General features: G+C 39.5%; 1 long non-coding RNA gene across 1 annotated transcript; it reads right to left on the bottom strand.

Moving 5' to 3' along the window:
- Nucleotides 1-684: 684 nt before the first annotated feature.
- Nucleotides 685-4,276, bottom strand: LOC149923367 (uncharacterized). Its single transcript, XR_016477098.1, has 4 exons — nt 4,192-4,276; nt 4,012-4,077; nt 939-1,400; nt 685-872 (listed from the first exon to the last, which is right to left on the bottom strand). It is a non-coding gene; the product is annotated as an uncharacterized LOC149923367 (long non-coding RNA).
- Between the last annotated feature and the right edge of the window lie 1,190 nt (nt 4,277-5,466).

The following is a 5,466-nucleotide window of genomic DNA, read 5'->3' as shown; positions in this document are numbered from 1 at the left end:
AAGGTCATCGACATTTTCGCATTAGGTTTCCCTCTACATCTTGTACACGACTTGAAAATTTCCAAATCGTACCTAAAACAGATTTTGAAATATTCGCCCTGGTTAATTTTTTAGTGGACGCCCTGTATAGTTCAAGTCGATTGTCTAATAAAATTTTCGAGAGCCGCAATGCGGGCGGCCCGTGACCGACCGAAAGAGGAACCTTTTGAAATTTTATCTACTTAACTTGTTAGATGTAATAGAAGCCCAGCCGAACGTGCATCCTTTTCCCCGCGAAGACTTAGATCAAGCACCTCAACATAAGAGGCACAAATTAGGGGCCCATCGTCTTCGGTTGCAGGCAGGCCCAAAATTTGACGCTACGCCACTGATAAGCTTTAATAGAAATCTTAATACATGTTTTGGCTACATCTTTACAACTTTTAGGGAAATGTTTCGGACCCAAAAATATTAGACGAGACAGACCCACGGAATATATGTCAACATATAAGTTTACAAGAAGAAATACCTTCGAAACAAGACGTATTAGAAAAGCACAAATCAAGATTTTAATTTCAGTTATGTAATAGAAAGTACAATTAAAAATGTTTTAGAGACGTGATAATTATTTTTCGATTTATTTTAGTTGCATAAGTGTTACTAAACATGGTATACAGTGTAGTAAATTTAGTAAAAAACCACCCGCATAATGATGCAAGAATAAATGTTAATATCCTTGTACAATTCTACCTTGTTTAAATCCTTGGTAGATTCCATCTGTTGAAGGAAACACCCTCCTAATCGCTAATACGCAGCAAGAAGGGATAACAATGAGATTACCAGCCCCAAGTCGCCCAAAATTACTGAGTGTATAGTTTCGATACGCGTGATAGCTAAGAAAACAAAAATAAATTGAAGATATTTAATTATTATACGTGCTTCTTTAGCTAATTACTTACCGAAAGTTTAGATTAGAGGCGTTGAGACCCCTGTGCCTTGCGTTTTCGTGCCTGAACCTCATGCTTATTTGAAGAACAGGCTCATATTGGCACATCAAAAAAAAGAGTGGGTTATCCGTGGCGCAAGGCCTTTGCCGGCAACAGACGTCCTCTATTGCTAGTGGCATTACTCGACAGTTGCCACAAACACACTTCCTTTTTTTTGCCTTTATACGAACCTAACGGCTCAGGCTCTTCGTCGCCATTTTGACTTTCCACAATTTTCTGACCATCAAGTTCAGCCGAAGTTGCGGCTACTGCTTGACCTGATAGTTGGTTAGAAGTCTCAGTTTGGTTAGTTATTGTTATTTCTCCAGTTTCTTCAGGCACCTCATTTAAAATGGAGAGAGACTCAGGGAGACGGGAAGCTATGTACACGAAAAACCTTTCCAGAGCTTCCCGACTGGCGAATCTAGCCGCATTCTGAAAAGAACAATTCGGCCAAGGCCGTGATATTAGTTCCACATGGATGAATTAATGAATTATTCTGTAAGCCTTCGAGCGGGTTAAAAGACTTAAATCTAGGGTCAGACTTCAGCTTCTTAACTGTATTAAAAGTTTGAGCCCCGTATCTCAAATCCAATGAACTACGAAGATTATTAATTTTTCTCTAAGCCTTGGCGTTTGTCAAAAGGGTTAAGCATAGCGTCAGACGCGAGGGGCTAACCACTCTTAGAAAGTCTGTACACCGGATTACGCTTAGATTACCACTGCCAAAGGCAGGGACTTCAAAGATTACGCGTAGTCCCATTAGTACAGTCAAAGGTACGGCTCTGTACACCGATTACGCGGAGTCAGACGTACGTTTGGGTTCAGTATCTCAAATCCAATAGAAACGTATCTATTAATAACGCTTTACCCGGGATATTTTGGGAACTTTCGTACTCTGCGTAAATCAACGCTCAAAATAGGAAAAGTTGGGCTATTGCGCCCCCTGTTTACCTGACAGAGCTGAAACGTGCACACAGTGCAGAGGTATAGCAGTAATATAATTTAAAAAAGGAACGGAATTTACAAGTCAGTCGAATCCAAAATGATAAGACTGCGTAAAAATGCTAATCCTTGGTTAAATCGAGGGGCAGTTCACTCCCATGATTAAATCTGCGCTCTTGGCCGATTAAATCCGGTTAAATCATGACTAAGCCGATTAAATCGTGATTAAAAAAATTAAGTCATGATTAAGGCGATTAAATCTGGATTAAATCATGATTAAAAAGTTTAATCGTGAGTAAATCGGATTAAAAATCTAATCGTGAGTAAATCGGATTAAAAATTTAATCGTGATTAACTCGATTTAATACCTTTAATCGGATTTAATCCGATTAAATCTGCGCTCCAAAAAGGAGTGAACTGCCCCTCGGGTTAAATTAAAATTAAGTCTGGTAAATTTAGGGTAAATGTCTAATTTCGGGTTAATGTCTAATTTTCGGTAAATTTAAATACCCAAAATTAGAAATTTACTAATAATTAGACTGCGTAAATCAACGCTCAAAATCAGAAAAGGGGGGATGTAGCGCCCCCATATAAATTACAGAGTTGAAACTTGCACACAGTGTAGAGGTATAGCAGTATTATGGATTAAAAGAGAAACAGAATTTAAAAGTTCATCTTATCAAAAATTATAAGACTGCGTATTTTTAAAAAAAAAGTGTTTAATGGGGTCGGAAAGAAGGGGTTGGCAAATCGCCGTTAACTACTTTTAACCCGCGGAACTCCAAAGTTAGCAAAGTTACAGGGGAAAACCGCGTATGGAAAGTTAGCGAGTTTTGATTTTCGCGTTCCGTATTATTTTTCGGTTTTCTTTCGTGTATTGAAAGTTAGCGAGTTTTGCTTTTCGCCAGTATTCTTTCACGTATTGAAAATTAGCTGGTTTTGCAATCTTAGTGATATTTACCGGGGTACTCCCCATTTTTCGTTTTTTCCCAAGTGATAATGACCGTTCTCCCCCCTTTTCCCATATGATAATTACCGGGGTATCCCTCCCACTTTTCCCATGTGATAATTACCGTGGTACCACTCTCCGCTTTTCTCCATGCTAGAATGTCCGTAGTACTCCCCTCCCCCTTTCCAATGGGAGAATTTCCGTGGTACCCTTTTCCCCCGTAAGAATAACTCAAACTCGCAGTCGTACCAAACCCCTCCCCCCCGCATCCAATGGCTGATGCATAAAGGCCACGGGACTAGCGTACGCCGAGAGTCACGGGAATTTCAAATCGGAACGACCTCGAAACCTCTCCCCTCCCTGTTTCCGACCCCCCCTCCGAATTTCGCTGTGGAAAGAGAGAAAATTTCGGGTGTATTGCGCGTTGGGACAAACACAGCCGAACTCTCAGGGGCGACAGATTTTAAGTATTTTTAAGAAACTGACATTTGCGTCACTTTTGAAAATTGGTAATAAAGAATTTAAAAACCCAATCAGAAATCGAAGCCGACTCGATGTGAAAAAGCGAAACACAGCGTACGTACACAATGCCACGCGACCCTGGCGCCCGTAACGCGCGCGCGAAAAGCGTCAGAAAATCGAGAAATAAATCTCCAAAATCAGTTGACTAACGAACCTACCAACCTACCTACCACCCAACCAACAGTTTTTTATTATATAGATATCATGTGAAACTAAAAACTTTAATATAGCTTATAGCATAAGTAACATAATAACCATAAGTATGACAATAAACGAGATTTACAACGAAACTGATTTACATAGTTATTGCGCAATCAAGATGTTTTACCAGCACTTTTTCTCGGCGCCACAAGCTCAAGTATGTTTTATTTGCACGCAATCTTCAAAACAAAGCCAAAGCCCCGCGCGACTCCAGAACGTGCTCTCCAATATTAGGATTAAATTTTTATCAAAACGTAATCGTCAAGGAGAGCAAGTTCCTAGTCCAATTTTGAAGAGAGTATCAGTGCCGAAAAAAGGTTCGGCAAGGAAATTAGCATTAAAGCAATACGAAGTGTTATACTTATTGGCATTATGTTACTTATGCTTCCATAAGTACATAAGTAAACGTAAAAGTTAAAAAACTCTAACCTCTATATTTTCGTTGTATTTTGCTACAGAGTCTAAGCCAGCATCGGCTGAAGTCCGTGAGATTTCCTATAATAATTTATTATAAGTAGCAAAATATTGATAATATCAAGAATCTATTGACGTACTAACAATATGTGTTTACAGCTTCAGCCTGTCATCACATTTTTACTTTTACCATACCTTTGCCTTTTCCGATGGTTTTGGTTTTACGATAAGTTTTATTTTTTTGAGTTTTTTTCGGTTTTGCAAGATCCCGGTTTTGACTTTCCCTCCAGACTTCGCCTTTTTAATTGTTGGACCTAAATATTTTTTTTCAAAATCATCTTCGACGTCCTCGTCTGGTTTAAACATATCCAAATCACTATCTGATTCCTCGGACAGTTCAACCTGTAAATATCAGCATATAGCATAATTTAACATTTAACTAAAAAATATAGGCACTCACATAATGTTTTTCATGGTCCATAGTTGGAAAATTGGGAGACGTGACTAATTCATTACTTTCCGTTCCCTAAATTTAAGAATTTAAAAATTGAACATAATAAAAAATAATTAAAAATAATTCCGATTACTTACATTTATAGATTTTTTTCCTCTATTTGTAACTGGTATTTCCTTGTTGTTTGAACAGGGAACCTTTCCGGGAGAACATTTACATAGCCCTGTGCAATTTATCCCCAATGCCCGGCACGGACAACCACCTCTCCCAGCGGCTCTTCCGCAAGAGTTCCTACACTTGCAGGGAATTAAATCTGATTTATCTATTACCATATCTAATGGCATGTCCGCGACTTCTTCCATAATAAAAACAGGCAGAAATCGAATGAACTGAAGTAGTTAACTAGAGTAAAAGCGTCGTGAATTTGCCCACTATATCTCTCTTCGGAATTTTTTTATCACTAATCCTCGCTCACCTGTTGTAAAGAGTTGAGACCCCGATACTCTTAACGGGGGGGGGGGGGGATTAAAAAAACCAAAAGAAAAAACCCGGAAAAGATCGAACGCGGACTGTGCGTGCGTCATATTTCGGGGTGCATTTGAGGGGGATATAAAAACTATGGTCCTTCGGTCTGGTTTTTCCATAAAGCCATGGGGGTCCCTGCGCTCTACCAACTGAGCTATCAATGGCTCTCGGAATCCAGGGTCAGCTAAGTTCCTGACCTAAATTTAACCTCTTTCGCGTATCTCCCGTTCTCTTCCCCTCTCTTCAACCTTGAAAATAGTTCAAGGAGTGGCCACAAAATTCCGAGGGCGACACTATGCAGAACGTATAAAAACATTCATTTTTCGGAAAACAATTCGGGTCAACACCGATTTTTTTTCGGTGATATAGTGCCTTTAAGCGGTACTTCGGCCGGTAGACCTTCGAGGCGTTTTTATTGAAAGGCGATGCTAGCGTCACATGGCTGTCGTACTGTACTAAATAGTGTGGCAAATTTAAAGATTTGGCAGTCA

Source organism: Leiobunum rupestre, chromosome 10 (assembly GCF_980474605.1).
Source record: "Leiobunum rupestre chromosome 10, qqLeiRupe1.1.hap1, whole genome shotgun sequence".
In the NCBI taxonomy this organism is placed as follows: Eukaryota; Metazoa; Arthropoda; class Arachnida; order Opiliones; family Sclerosomatidae; genus Leiobunum; species Leiobunum rupestre.
This window is presented reverse-complemented; position numbering and strand designations above follow the sequence as displayed.